This window comes from Lagenorhynchus albirostris, chromosome 1 (assembly GCF_949774975.1).
Source record: "Lagenorhynchus albirostris chromosome 1, mLagAlb1.1, whole genome shotgun sequence".
NCBI lineage: Eukaryota > Metazoa > Chordata > Mammalia > Artiodactyla > Delphinidae > Lagenorhynchus > Lagenorhynchus albirostris.
Genome location: NC_083095.1, coordinates 36,226,477 through 36,242,494, shown reverse-complemented (window position 1 = coordinate 36,242,494; position 16,018 = coordinate 36,226,477). Strand labels below are relative to the sequence as shown.

Genomic DNA, 16,018 nt, shown 5'->3' with positions numbered 1-16,018 from the left:
TGAATATAATCTACTATGCAAATCAGAGGGAAAGGGAATTTTGGTGAGGCTCTTGTAAGGACTAGATTTTATGATGCTATATAAGCATGAAAACTTGATATAGGAAGTTTAGTAAGGGCTTATGATCATTAGTTTATATAGATCAGCACTGTACAATAGAAATATAATGTGAACCATGCATGTAATTTAAAATTTTCTGGTAGCCACATTAAATAAGGTAAAAAGAAACAGTTAAATTAGTTTTAATAATATATTTTATTTAACCTAATATATCAAAATATTATTTAAACTAATTAATAAAAAAATTAATGAAATATTTTACATTCTTTTATTCCTACTAAGTCTTTGAAATCAGTGTGTATTTTACACTTACAACATTTCTCAGTTTAAACTAGCCATATTTCACATGCTTAGTGGCTACTGACTACCTTAATGGACAGTGCATTTTTATACCATTAAAAGATATGTTCTTAAAAAATTTCTGACTGAATTACAATTAGATGGCTTATTCACCCCCTGTGGAGGAGTGGAGGGCAATCTGAGGTGGAAAGGCATCACTATTCAGTTGTGTCCAGAGAATCTGCTCAGGAGGGGGAACATTGTTTATACTTGGTAAGAAGAGGTAGGGAAGGATTTACCAAATGTTTAGGCTTCCTGTCATTTAGGCTTCCTGTTGTTTGAGGTACTGTGCGTTATAGTTAGAGGGACTTCTAGGGCATTCCAAATAATTTCTGTGGTCTTTATATAAGTTCTGGGCCCTGGTTTTATATAAAGAGCATAGTGCTTTTTCTGTAGACAGCTCTGGAAGAGAAGCACACAGTTCTTACTCATGAAATGTGGTGTCTGTTGGTTCAGGGACTCTGTGCCTCTGTCTGGAACCCTTCAGAACCTCACTGATTTCACTGATTTGCTTTTATGGGATTTAATATGTTTAAGGTTACATCATTCCTCAGGCAGGGATTTCTAAAATCTGCTTTTTCCTTAAAAAAAAAAAGAAGAGAAAAAGAAAAGAAAAACCTGAACAAAATAAACTTATCACATAAAAAAATGACTAAATCTTTTCTAACTATGAAAGTGTAATATGTGTTCTTTGTAAAAATTTAGATAATGGAGATACATACTTTTACGTGTTTAATGAACAGATCTCCAGTAGAAGGAAGTGTTCACTCTTTGGCTTCCTCCTGTAGTACTGGGGTTCCTTGGGCAGTAGCACTCCAGTGAATCAGACTCTCTGTATGGGACAGGTAGTGAAGATTTTATTTCCTTTAAGAAGACAGTGAACAAATAAGAGGTATGTGTTTTTTCTGGCTGAGTTAAATACGTATATTGTCCTGTATTATGTATCATATTTTATTTGGCTAAGAGCCTAATTTTAATGCATTTCATTAAAAATTTTCTTAGTTATCTGTAAAACTGTAAGATTTATAAAACTAAGTAACAGCTGTAAGGCTTGTGTTAACTTGTTAAGAGATACTGGGTTAAAATACAAGTTCTGCTCTGTACAGTTTAACAGAATAGAATGTACTTTTACCAGTAATTTTCATTTTCTGAGTTTGTAGTTTTAGTGCTATGATGATGTTATCAGTATATAAATCTTTTTTGCCATGACTAATTGTGTTTTATTTGTTGTGAATGTAGTTGTGGTTCAGGTGGGGGTAAGGGAGGTTTGTGGAAACCAATGCTTACCATTTGGGGGATGGGTTGTGGGAAGAAGCAAGCTAGAAATATACTTGGAAGAAAGAAAACAGTAGCCACCTGGGAGCAATTTGAGATGAGGGGAAAAACAGATATTTTGAGAAAAGTTACAGTGTTTTAAAAAATAAATGATTCATATACAAAACTTAATCATTAGGAACATAAAATTTTATGAAATTTGCGTAGGAAACATCATGTTAGAGAACTTTGAATTTCATATTTATTACGTTCATATTTTGTGTGGATGAAATATAGAATTCTTAGTTATTTTGAATTGATCCCTTCTGTGGCTTCTTAGACTCTTAACTAAGGATCATAGTCCTTATCTGTGGAGAGTCCCAAGACTGAGTTTGACAGGTTAATGAAATCTAAAGTTATTTAGTGTTAGCTGTTTAACTTTAGACTAGATTTTACTAACCTGTCTGTTCATATTTTCTGCTGGAAGGTTAACAGTCATATTGACCCTTGTCATGGAGTTATGAGTAACTTATAATTCTAAAGTACTGTGAAAACATTAAACACTCACTAAGTATTATATTTATTAGAACATTCCTTAGTGCAAAGTAGTTCATTCATTAACCCATACTTAATATTGGTTATTACGATTACCTGTCCTCAGCCATCCATCAGAGTCCTATGCCTGTCCTTCTTTAATTCTTAGACTTACAGGAACGTTGTGAGAGTGGGCTTAAGTCATGACTGACCTGGAGATGGCTCAGGAAAATTCTTGTAAAGGGTGGTTATGACTGTTGGAGTGGTTTTGTAGTGGCTGTTGTTGCCTGGCTGCTTCAGGAAGTTAGGTTAGAGTAAAGGGTTCGGGTTTTGGAGTTACTTGGTTTCTCTTGAATGCTGTCTCTGCTCCTTAACTATCTCTGTGCAAGTTACTTGCCCAGGCAAGTTATTAAACCTTAGTTTCCTTAACTGCAATTTGGAAATAGTAGCAACCACCTCTTAGGGTTGTTAGGAGGACCCCCACAAAATAATATCTCTGATGTTAGGGATAATAGCAGTTTACTGTTTGTTTTTTTTTAATAAAGACAGTTGTTTTTAGAGCAGTTTTAGGTTCACAGCAAAACTGAGAGGGAGGTACAGCGGGTTCCTGTGTATGCTTTGCCCCTACATATGCATAGCCTCCTCCATTGTCCACATTCCCCACCAGAGTGGTACATTTGTTACAATTGATGAACCTTCATTGACACATCATAATCAAAAGTCCACAGTTTACCTTAGGATTCACTCTTTATGTTGTACATTCTGTGGGTTTGGACAGATATATAATGATATGTATTTATCATTGTAAAATCATAAAGAGTACATTCACTGCAGCCCCCAAATCCTCTGTGCTTTTTCATCCCTTCTCCCCAACTTCTAGCCCTGGATAATTCCTCATCCTTTTACTGTCTCCATAGTTTTTCCTTTTCCAAAATGGCATATTAGTTGGAATCATACACTATGTAGCCTTCTCAGATTGACTTCATTCACTTTAAGGTTCCCCCATGTCTTTTCATGACTTGATAGCTCATTCCTTTTTAGCACTGAATAGTAAGTATTTCACTGTCTAGATGCACCATAGGTTACTTATCCATTCAGTACCTACTGAAGGACATTTTGGTTGCTTCCAAGTTTTGACAATGATGAATAAAGCTACTATAAACAACCATGTGTAGGTTTTTGTGTGGACATTAGTTTTCAACTAGCGGCTACTTCTATTGAGCATTTATTTGTTTTAGCCAGACACTGTACTATGTACTTTACATGAAAAATATCATTTAATTCTTATGTATATATAATAGATCATGCAAAGTTTTATAGCCCATAGTAATATATGTCCAATAACTGGTTGCTATAATTATTTTCTCTGTGTTAGTTCCAAGCATGTAGTTTAAGTAGAAGTTGAGGCTGTTAAGATAAGACTCAGGAGTGGGCATTCTGACCAGACTTCAAAGACTTATTGAGGTGTTGACAGTGGATTCGAAGGTGAAGTATATATTAAAGTGTAGTTCAAGGATAATCTGCATGGTAATCACTTAGGAAGCTTGTTAAAATGTAGAGTTTTGGGTTCATCTTTAGAAACTCAGACTTTATGAATCAGAATCTCTGGTCACGGAGCTTGGATTCTGCAGTTTTACGAGCTTAATAAATAATTCTGATTCACCATGAATTTTGAGAATCATCTTTTTAAATTTATTCTTCCTGATGATTAAAAAATGATTCTAGTGGTTTTTAAATAGTTGTGTTTCTTTGATATAATAAGCTTTCTATTTTATTGGTGATGGAGCTGGTAAATTTTTTCCATTAAATTTTTTCCATGTTATGAGGGTAGGAGGGTAGTGATATTTGTTCATTCAACTTTTATTTAGTAAATATCACTTCTTTGAGGTATATTTTAATTTTTTCATAAATATAGCATATTTTACTTATTATTCAAATAATGTAGTCTTTTTGAATAAGGTAGGAAAGTAAGGCAGATTGAGAACATACTATTATGAAGATAGGTAGAGAGGTGAAGACAGTGGTTTTCTGGTGCTAACTAGAAAGGAAAATAAAACTATAAATAATTTACATAACTAATATGAATAATTAAAACCTGATGGAAATTTTCAAGGAGTTTTGGTATGGGTCACTTTATTAGTCATATTAGTTAATGAAAGAGTCATATCAGGAATGCTCAGCTTCTGTGCTTTTCGACGGTTGTGTTCCCTCCTAAGAACACTCTTCTTCTGGGTTTTGTCTGTGTTGGCTTCCTGGGAAGTCTTACTCCAGATCCACAGTTTGGGAAGTCAAGTTTCATCCCTACAGTTCTTCACATGAACCTCAGCTTTCTTAGATTCTTCATGTAAAACCTTACCTAAAGGAACCAATGAATTGGCTTCAAGTCATAATTTTACACTTAGGTCTTTAGAAGACTCCATTTCAGTGAGTCTTTGCATTGGTATCTTTACCCCCCAAATCTTTCTGGCTCCAGCATCCACTTTAATAACTCTGTGGGTTAAGCAACTCCATTTTTAATGTCTGTAGTTTTGTTCATTCTCAGAAATGAGGTCACCAGGGCTTTGTCATTGTTAATGAAAAAGGTATTGTACACTTCACTTTTGGGGAGTGTCCTTAGACTGAATGAAGCTTAAACATCATAGACATTGTTGCTCTGCTTTAAATACTCATAGGATATAATTTTGCATATTTTAAACTCAATCTGTTTGCCAATACAATAATATTATTTATCTCTGGGAACTTTGGCTATATTCTGTTGTGCTATTTAGAATTCACATGAATTATTAAACCTTTCTAGTAGGTCTTTTATTGAGCCTGTTGTCTGACCTCTTCTTTAAAAGTAGTCTTCAGCATTTTCGAAAGAATCATTGGGTCTTCCTGGGACTGGAGATTTTGCTTCTGTTGTGACAGAAGCAGAGAGTGAACTTTTTTAGAAGTTAGGAGCAGTGGGGTACAGAAGAGGAGAAAAATCAGACTACATTTTATATCACGCCTGTTTCATTGTGAAAAATAATCATAGCCTTATGTCCTTTTCTTTTCTGAGGAGGGGGCGGTGGCGGTAAGAGTGCAGGGTGAATTAAGGAGGCATCACGGAGAATGTGTCTCCTAACATGGGGTTTCAGTTATTTCCCAAATACATAGAGCAAAGTGGTTTTCTCCAGACATTTTTCTTTCATAGGAGGCCCGTGTGCAGTATTGGTATGTTTATCACTCACCCCAAAATATTGACAGTGTTGGCATTACAGGTAATCTGAGTTACTGCCTTTTCTGTCATGTTCCTCTCTGTTTTAAGTGTGGGCCACAAACCCGTAACAGTATTGATGTGATTATATTACTATTATAACTGTTGATAGTTTTCCTTTTAAATCAGAGAAAAGCACACTGATTTTTTTCCCTTTATTCTTATAGCATTTTTATTTCCAATAATTATACTTTTCTTCTGAATTATTTCAAAATGTTTTGGTATGGTATTGGTAAACATAGTATTATTTTTTGTGGTTAAGAGTCTAAACTCTTAAACAAGACTATCTGGGTTCAGTTCTCAGCTTTACCACTTACTAGTTGTGTGAACTGGGGCAGGTTATTTATTTTATATAACTCTTGCCTCGGTTTTATCTGTAAGACAGGGATTATAAAATTATCTACTTTTTACACATGTTGAGGATTAAATCATTTAGCAAAGAACAATGCCTGCAATAGTACAGGCTGAACATGTATTAGTTATTATTCACTCACTAAAATAGTAGTCTCAGTAGATGCTAATAGACTTTAAAAGTTAACAAAATTAATATTTTAAAACTTTAGAAAAGCTTAATTTAGAAAGTTATTTTTAGGCTGGAGTTTTGTGTGCACGTGCGCGCGCGCGCGCACACACACACAAACTCACACACACTCTTTCTCGCACACCCTTTTCAAACTGTTACAGAACAATGTTTTTCAAACTTCGATGTGCATGCAGGTTACCTGGGGATCTTGGTAACATGTAGATTCCTACTAGCTTTGGAATAGGCCTGAGCTGCTGCCATTCTAACAAGCTCCACAGGTAATCTGGATGTAGCTAGTCTTCAGATCATAACTTGAGTATTAAAGTTACAGAATGTCCTACTAGTGGTTCTGAATCCTTCTGTCAGTACTTTATAAAAACTTGGGTGTTTTTTGTTTTTGTTTTTTAAAAAACATGCCTAGGCTTTACCCCAGACTAGTTAAATCAGATCTCTGGCATTAGTGTTCTGGACATTATCATCATCATTATCATTTTTTTCTTTTTTGTAAAAAAATATTCTAGGTCATTCTCATGTGTGAATAGCATTAAGAGCTACTACTTTAGTGATGTGAAGGAGAGTCAGTAAGCTAAGTAGCTCCATTTTATGTCTTCATTTACTGTTCTCTTCTATCCCTTTAAGCATCTGTAGGGATGATGAAGCATAGCTGGTCAGAACTCTTTAACTAGGAGGCAGCTAATAATTTTGGCTTGAAGTTATCTTCACACTATACTGGACTAAAATGTTTGACTCCTTGAACCCTTCTTCATGGCTTCTATCTCCTATTGCTTTCATCATTTTTATAATCTTCTTTGGACTCTCCCTAATTTCTCAACAGCTTCCTGAAAGTATAGTAATTCAAACTCAATATAAAGTTGCTTTAACAAAACTGAACAGTGGCAGAGGCAGAAGAATAAAGTTCCTTCCACTTCATAAATTCTGTGATTTTTATTAAGGTGGAAAACTTATATTTGTTTCAGACTTTGTATTGGCCCTTTCTTTATGTTTTTGGGAGCTAAAGTGTGTTTTCTACCATAATATTTGTTTTAGTACATTACTTTCTTAGGTTATATTCCCTCTTTTTTCTTTCTCAACTGTACTTCTTGCCTCTGTTTCCCTTCTTGTACATATTTTTGAGGAGAGGCAGTAAATGTTTTCTCATGGACTATCATGTTTTGGGAAAGTAGTTTTCCAAACTGATCAAATCTTGCTGAAATTTTATTCCATCTAGTCATGATATATCATTTAGAATCTGGACAGGGAAACAATCTACGCTAGATATTTCTACCAAGAAAATTTAATACAGGGAGTGGGTTCTCAGGTGTCAGAGGCTGAAAAGGCAAAAGGGGAACACTGGAATAACACAGAGTCAAAAATTGCAGAAAGCATCAGTCATCCAGAGGGCTGGGGCTCAAAACTTCTGGCTGTTGCTGGTACTTCTGAGAGAGCCAGAGAAAACTTGTGGCTGTCACCAACTGCTGCTGCTGGGGTGGAGGGCCTGTGCTAGGGCAATGCTGAGTGGAAAAAGCAAGTTTCTCCTTTTAGTGTTCTCATTGGCAGTATGAGGAAGCTAGCTGGCAAAAGAGAAAAGTAGTTTCCAGAGTTCTATTTTCAGCGTTACTGAGCTGAGTATTAAAGGGTGGATTTGCTGCTGGGAGACTGTAGCTGAATAACCAGCACATATAGCCTTCTCCTCCTCTCTTGGTCTCTTTCTTAGCTACAGGGATCCTGCATGCTCTTAGTGTCTAGGATTTAGAATGAAAGGAGTCATTATTATTATTTTTAAATTACTTGTCTAGCTAATGTGATTTGGGGGCATGAGACAGGACTACGTGCTCTAAGATAACTGTCACAGCCTTTCTTGGGAACTGAGAGTCCATTACTCATTCCTTTGACTCTAAAGGGATTTCTGTTTTTCAAGATCCCTTATTCAAAATACAGACATTGTAGGAGTACTGATAAACCAGAGGTTAAAAATTGGTTGCTTATTGGCCAAACAGTGGCCTACAGTGGAACTAATCTTTGAACAGAAGATTATACCTTCTCTCTCATTCTAATATTCTTCTTCCTGCAGAGCTTCTCAAAGTTTAATATGTATGTGAATTATTTGGGAATCTTGTTAAAATGCAGATTCTGATTCAGTATGTCACTGGTTAGGGCCTGAGATTCTGCATCTCTAAGAAGCGCCCAGTGGAGGCTGAAGCTACTAGTCCCTAGACCAAACTTTCTTCTCTCTTTCCTGCTTTGAGAACAAACCACTGGTCTGGCTTGGATCCATTGTTGGACCTGGTTTTGGGTGGTTGAAAGGAGTGGATCATTAAGGAAGAGTTTCTTGCAAGGCCACTTTCTAGAAATATTTTGAGCAATTTGAGTAGAGGTATTTATAGCCATTTCTTTCCGGGTGGCACTAGAAGGACAGTGCCTCAGAATAGGTTGACTTTTCTTCCATAATTTTGATGCTGCTCCAGACGCAGAGGCATGCCAATCACTTGTAGTTTTCCTGGAACATCTGAGGCTTTTCAGTAATTGTGTATATGTTTAAGGGAAACTAATGGGAGATAGGATAGGAGGACAATTAGGAAATTCATGCATCAGATAGCTTGTGTTCACTAAAGCCATTATTCTTGATTAAATAGGGCTATCTATGGATTTTAAAAATTTGGTTTGAATTTCATACTAAATGCACTTTTCCACTTTTGACACTTTGATGTACTTCAGGTTGTCATCAAAGCAGAGGATCTTCTTTCCTTGAGCCAAATAAATGGTGATCTACCTTAATTGAACTTTGCATACAGCCCAAATTTATGAAGTTATTAATTGCTCTTTACATTTGGATTTTACTTTACCAAGGCATACCTGATCACATGACTAAAAAGTTATTCAGTTGCCATCCTTCAAGATCCTCTGCCTACCTCCCTCATCCCCACTAACCCCAATTCCTGGATCTTTCCTTTTGTCTTTACAGACCTAGATTTTTAAGATCCTAGGTTCTTTGTTTCTGTCTTTTTATGAATGTAACTCTTAAATTTTTTAAAATTCAGGCTGTAGATAATACAATTCAGGTCACGGAATTGAAATAATTGGCCTCTTTATCGTTTGAGGTGAAAGAGTTAAAATGAAAGTTAAGGATTCAGGGCACCCCTACAGAAATGAGGGGTGAAAAAATGCTCAATTTTAGGATCCTAAACAAAGCATTTTGATTGGCATATAGAGACCCTTGCATGCACACAAACGTCCATATTTGAATATTTATAGAAGATAATCTGTCAAAATTACTGTTATTTTAATTTGCCAAGCTTGGCTGATTGCTGCAGTTGGATGTTAGTTGAATTCTAGATGAGGAACTGTAAATAAGAGCTGGTCTAGAACATGCTTTTTGTCCTTGAAGCTGTTTGAATATTCCTCTCCCCCACCTTTTTTAAAAAAAAAAACAAAACAAAACAGTGAGGCCTTTTTATATTAGCTGGACTTTAGTGTTTTCCTTTTTAGGGAAAAAGGATTGAAGTAAGGTGATAACAGTAAATACTAAAAAAATTTTTTTAGTTAAGAAAACCATTTACATTTCGTGAACAGGAATTGTTTAAATAGTTTTAACTATTTGTCGAATCTTTGCTTCAAAGATTTCCCTGGAGAGTTCAAACCTAGGGACATATATCTCTTCAAGGCCTGAGGGGCCTTAAGGTTTCCTGTAAGTAAGTTTTATGTTAACAACAAAGAAAATGTATAGTTGTAGATAATTAATGTTACTGCTTTCTTTTGTCTCATTTTAAACAGTTGGTAATTTTAGTGACCCAGATTCAAGCAGTAATATCTTCCATTGGAAATATGTGATTTCGTCATCTTATGTTCTAGGGGAAGAAAGGTAAGCCGTTTTTCATGCTTAATATTTAAGTAACTTTGTAAATAAATCAAAATTTTCTCTTTTAAAAGGTTAGAAAACGCTTTTCTCTTTAGGTAGTGTTTTCTCACCCAGAAGAAACTGTATTATTTATTTATTTATGTCATATCGTTATTCCTCAAAAGATTCCACTGAGTCTATATTATTTCAGCTCTAGAGATGATACGATGACTTTCAAAACAATCATACAGTTTTTTGGAGCAGGACTATGTTCTGTGCTCTGTCTGCTAGGCTATCTTGTCCCTTTTACATAGCCATTCTCAGCTGAATAGTTTATTTTTACATAAACTGACATGACTAGATAGTCTTAATATTTTTTGTTTTTGCTTTTGATGTTTTCATTTATCTCTTGTAAACTGCCATAATTGGATCCATTTTGTTGGTTATTACTTTAGCTAGAAACTATGTCAAGTACTAAGTCTCAGTTTTACTTAGACATTGACTTCGTTTTGGGGTTTCAGGAATGTGGGGTCTCAGGAATATATTTTATATTCAGCAAATTAAAAGTGAAACTTTTAGAGCACTCTTTTCCATTTTTCACAAGAATCCATCTTCATCCTCATTTGACAATCCTTTTTTGGGTAGATTTTCTTTTTTCTAGGAGTGTTTATATAATCTTTCACTTGTTACTGTGTGGTCTCTTTTCCCAGTTCTTTTTGTGGCTATCCCTATTACCATTCTCCGTATATCTCACTCTAATTCCTTACGATCCTCCTAGGAAAATTATATGTGCAACTCTGTAGTTATCCTCTGAATGAAGGATAATCACATTATTAATAATTCCTTAAGATGTTATGCTCACTCCTAATTTTGTAATTAATAATAACATTATTAATAATTATTAATATAAATAACATTATTAATTCCTTAAGATGTAACGCTTGCTCCTAATTTTGTAATGGTTCACCATCTGTTCACTGTACAAAGGGCTCAGAAATGTCTGTTGTATCTAATGCACCACAGATGTGGAAATAATAATAAAATTTACATTTATGTAAAGCAAAGATACTGCTAATATGTTCCCTTGGGTTTGGCCATTCTGATATTCTTGCTGTGTTTGGAGGCTTATTAAGTATGTTAAAACTCAAGTTGAATGCAATTTAAGTCGGAGATATAAAAAGTAATGAGCTGTTTTACAGTGTGATTTGGAAAAAAAAATTAGTTGTATTTCTTGCTTATAAGAACAGCAGATAGCACAGTTGACTAATCTAAGTAAAGTAATTTTGATAAAGGTTAATTTCATGGCAATAGAAAATGTTGGGAATTGGCATCCAAATGTCACCTACAAATCTTAGCTTTCTACTGATTTTTCTTTTCCCACAGAGGAAGAATCTTAAAACTTAAATTTGTGTAGAAGACATTATAATGCTACTTTAGGAATAAGAAACAGGCTTATTTTTCTGCAATTCAACAGTAGGGATAACCAGTGCATTGCAGTACTTATTGATAGATTTTTTTAAAAGCTCTTATGGAAATTTAATCAAGTGTTTATTTAGGAAATATTTTAGTGTATAATAATGATGCGGGATCTAAACCATAACCTACGATATTCATCTATGTGTTTTCATTGTTTCAGAAAGAAATGATGAAGTGTATTGTTTAATAATTTGCATTTTGGTATTATTTATAGGGTAACCACTATGAATAATCATATTTTAGGTAATTCATGTGCCATTGAGACAAATTTAGATTTCCATTTGTTTCTTCTCTCCCTAATATCATAAGAGTGCTATATATCACTCTATCAGTTAGTTAAAACATAAAAATTGAAAATGGATTTTGTTTTGTTTTGTTTCTGATCTGACATGTAAGAAGCTTAGAAGTCATCACTCCATCCTAACCACAAGTAAAAAACTGAACAAACTGAAAAATCAACAACTCTTTTTAGATCCATCAGAGAAGTGAGGTCACAGGGCAAACCTCTGCTCTCAAATTAGAGAGACAGACAGGCAAATATAGAGAATGACAACTTACCCTAGCAAAAACCTCCAAGGGCACCACTAGTGGGTAGGAAAATCTGAAGTGTGATTAACAAATTAGGGGAAACTCCATGTGGACAAGCCTGAGGTAAAAACTCCAGGGGGACCCAGTCATAGAGAGCCCCCCACACTTTCATGAGTTTGCTTCTAGGAGCTCTACCAGGTCCTCACAGTGAATATCTGAGAAGAAGCGCCTGGTGCTTCCTGCAGGGGGAGGGAAGAGTAACCATTTTGAAATATGCCAAGGCATCATGTTTTTCTTAACAAGATCTGCTATCAAGAGAAAGTATTTTACCAGGGCCTAATCTATTAAGGTGTTATCAGAGACTAACTGACCTGGAGGAAGGGAAATACCCAACTGTAGCTTTCCACATGGTGGGGAGAGAAATATCCCATTCCAGTCCCCTGTAGCCATCCTGTTCCACCTTGGAGGGGAGCATAGGACTGAAAAGAACTTGTGACATTCACGGCTCGGTGGGCACAGGCCTAACCATAGCACTGTAGAATGCTTCTACTCCCCTCCACACCTTAACCACATTAGTAAATTCCTATTCGTTACAGTTCCTTTTACCCAGTGCATCATGTCTGACTTCCAACAAAAAAATTACAAGGCATACTATTACTAAAAAGCAAAAACCACAGTTTAAAGAGAGCAAGCATCAGGATCAGACTCAGGTGTGTCAGGAATATTGGAATTATGAGACCAGGAATTTAGAACAACTATGATTAATATGCCAAGAGCACTAATGGAAAAAGTAGACAACCAAGAACAGATGAATAATATAAGTAGAGAGATAGAAAATCTAATAAAGGATAAAAAAGAAGTGCTTGAGATAAAAAGCTATAACAGAAATGAAGGATGGCTTTGATGGGTTCATTATTAGACTGGGCGTGGCTGAGGAAAGACTTTCTCCGAGCTTAAGGATATGTCAGTAGAAACTTCTAAAACTGAAGAGCAAAGAGAAAAAAGACTGGAAAAAAGAAAAAATATCCAAGGACTGTAGGACAACTACAAAAGGTACAACATATGCATAATGAAAATACCAGAAGGAGAAAAAGAAACAAGAATAATGACAGAGAATTTCCCCAAATTAATGTCAGACTCCAAACCACAGATCTAGGAGGTTCAGAGAATGCCAGGCAAGATAAGTGCCCAAAAAGCTTTATCTAGGGATATCATATTCAAATTGCAGAAAATCAAAGATACAGAAAATAATCTTGAAAGAAACCAAAGGAGAAAGAATTACCTTAGGTACAGAGTTCTTCTCTTCAGAAACTATGAAAACAGGAAGAGAGTGGGGTGAATATTTAAAGTGTTGAGAGGAAAAACCAACAATCTACAGTTCTGTATCCTGTAAAATTATCCTTCAAAAGTGAAGGAGAGTAAAGACTTTTTCAGGCAGACAAAAATTGAGAGAATTTGTTGCTAGTGGACCTGCTTTGCAAGATATGTTAAACGAAGTTCTTCAGAGAAGGGAAATTATATAGGCCAGAAACTTGTATTTACCTTAAAAAAGAAGAAGAAGATTAGAGAAAGAATAAGTGAAGCTTGAATAAAAACTTTTATTTTTCTTAATAGATCTAACAGATAACATAATTTGTTTGAAATAATAGTAGCAACAATGTATTCAGTGATGATAGCTCATATATAAGTGAAATGAATGATGACAGTGATACAAGGGTTGGGAGGTAGAAATTAGGAATATTCTTTTATAAAGTACTTGGACTACATATGAAGTGGTATAGTGTTATTTGAAAGTGGACTTAGATTATTTGGAAATGTATAATGCAAACTCTAGGGCAACCATTAAAAAAAAGTTAAAAAAAATGTAGTTGACATACTAAGAAAAGAGACACAATGGAATCATAAAATGCTCAATTAAAACCACAAAAGACAGAAAAAGAGTGGAAGACAGAAACAGGAACAAAGAACAAAAGCAATGAGTAGAAAGCAGTAACAAATATGGTAGATATTAACCCAAGTATATCAATAGTTGCTTTAAATAGCAGTGGTTTAAATGCACTAAAAGACAGACTGTCAGATTGGATCAAAAGTCAAGACCCAACTATATGTTGTGTACAGAAACTCTCTTTAAATATGAAGACACATATAGATTAAAATTAAAGGGATGGAGAAAGATATACCATGCTAACGCTAATCAAAAGGAAGCTGATGTAACTATATTAGTTTCAGACAGAGCAGACTGCAGAGCAAGGAAGATTTTCAAGGATAAATAGGAGCATTATATAATGATAATTCTTTAAGAAGACTTAACAATCCTTAATGTATATGCACCTAACAGGTCGTCAAAATGTGTGATGCAAAACCCGACAGAATTGCAAAAAGAAGTAGATCGGTCCACAATTGTAGTAGGTGATACCTCAACTCTCCTCTGTCAGAAATGGACAGATGTAGCAGAAAATCAGTAAGGACATATCTGAACTCAGCAGCAGCATCAATCAACTGGATATGATTGACATCTGTAATCCAGCAACAACAGGGAATATGCGAGTTCTTTTTAGTTTTAATTTTTTTTTAGTAGGATTCACATCATAAATATGTGATCAGAAAGAAAAAAGATGAGGAACTCATTTTAAAAAATACAACAAACTGTCACCTACCTCACCTCTACCTCTTACATATTTTAGAGTAAGAATTTTAAAACTTTGATTTTTTAAAATACTTAAACATTTTTCTTACCTCAACCTTGGTGTAATGAATGAAAGAGTTATGGGGGTTACTTTTACAAATGAAACCTACCTGGCACTTTTTCGTTTACTGGTATTAGGAAGGAATACCTCCTACAACTCTTTGGTTCCATGTAGCAAAATTTGAAAACTGTAAAATATGTATGAATCCCCCATGCCCTAGCCAGTATTTGATAATTATTGACCTTTGCTCCTGAATAATAGACCTCTAGGTATCCATATTCTTTTGAGTGATCTAGAGCAATGGTCCCCAAACTTTTTGGCACCAGGGACTGGTTTCATGAAAGACAGTTTTTCCACTGACAGACTGGTACCAGTACGTGGCGCAGGGGTTGGGGACCCCTGATCTAGAGGAAGAGCAGAAGCAGATGAGAAAGGACAGGGGAGAATTTGTAAAGGGAGAGAATATTCATTGTTATCATTTGTCTGTCTGGCAGACTTATGATAGCGACACTACAGGGATTAATAACATAGACAGGATTTAGAAATCTTGTTAAAATGGATTCAGTGAAATTGTTCCCCTCTCTGTAGAATTAAAAACCAAACCAAATCAAACCAAACCAAACCAAACACAAAAATAAAATACATCAAATGAACTTTCCTCCTTGGATCACAAGTAGTGGTTTGAGAACAGAATCTATCAATGTGTAATCTCATGGTTTCTGTCCTGTCTTAGCTGCTGACTAGCTGTACAAACCTTGATGAAGTCAAATCATTTCTTACCTCAGTTTCCTCATCTTCAAAATGAAGATAGTGCCTACCTTACAGAGCACTGGTAAGAACTAATTGAGGAAATGCATGCAAGGTGCCTGGCTCATATTTGGCATGGACCGGTGTTACTTCTCCTCCTAGTTCCTTTCAGCATCAGTAGTAATGTCTGGATTCCAGTCCTTGAATTCACTAGTTACTCGTCATGAGATCATTGTAAAATCAAATTATTTTGTCTCTCCAAGTCTAATTTTCCTTTGACATAAGATCATTAATACTCATGTTGTAAAGTTGTGGTTGTAATTCATTTCCTCATATAGTCTAGGAGGTTTTTGTTGAATCTAAATCTGAATGTTAAATTGCTAAAAAACTGATATAAATATGTGAGTTTTACTGGTTAGATCTTTTGGACACCAAATCCAGAATATTTTTTAAAGAATATATAGTAGGAGGAATGTAATAAGGAAAAGTAAATCTCTAGATTTTTTTTTTTTTTTAATGGGAGGACTCTCTACACTCGCTTACTTAATTTTTGCTTAATACAATTCATTGGGAAAGTATTGAAGGATTTATTTTCAATACTTGAATTTATTTTCAAGTATTGAAAGATTCAAATATTGAATCAAGTATTGAAAGATTCAAAGTATTCAAGATTGAAGAATTTATTTTCGCTTGAAATACTGGGTTGACCAAAAGGTTCATTCGTTTTTTTCCATAGGATGGCTCTAGTAGTGCTTAGTTGTCTTTAACTTTATTCGAAATAATTTTGTTAGACT

At 35.0% G+C, this 16,018-nt stretch overlaps 1 protein-coding gene across 6 annotated transcripts in view; it reads left to right on the top strand.

Annotated features, from left to right (window-relative positions):
• The window catches only part of FUT8 (fucosyltransferase 8), a 314,298-nt gene that overhangs the window by 104,639 nt on the left and 193,641 nt on the right, over window positions 1–16,018 (top strand). For 3 of the 6 annotated variants that reach the window (XM_060141031.1, XM_060141037.1, XM_060141022.1), the window contains one exon: window positions 9,723–9,810. The exons of the other annotated variants lie outside the window; for them this stretch is intronic. The gene's annotated coding sequence lies outside the window, so the exon portion shown is untranslated. The remainder of the gene's footprint in view (window positions 1–9,722; window positions 9,811–16,018) is intronic. 6 annotated transcript variants of the gene reach the window in all.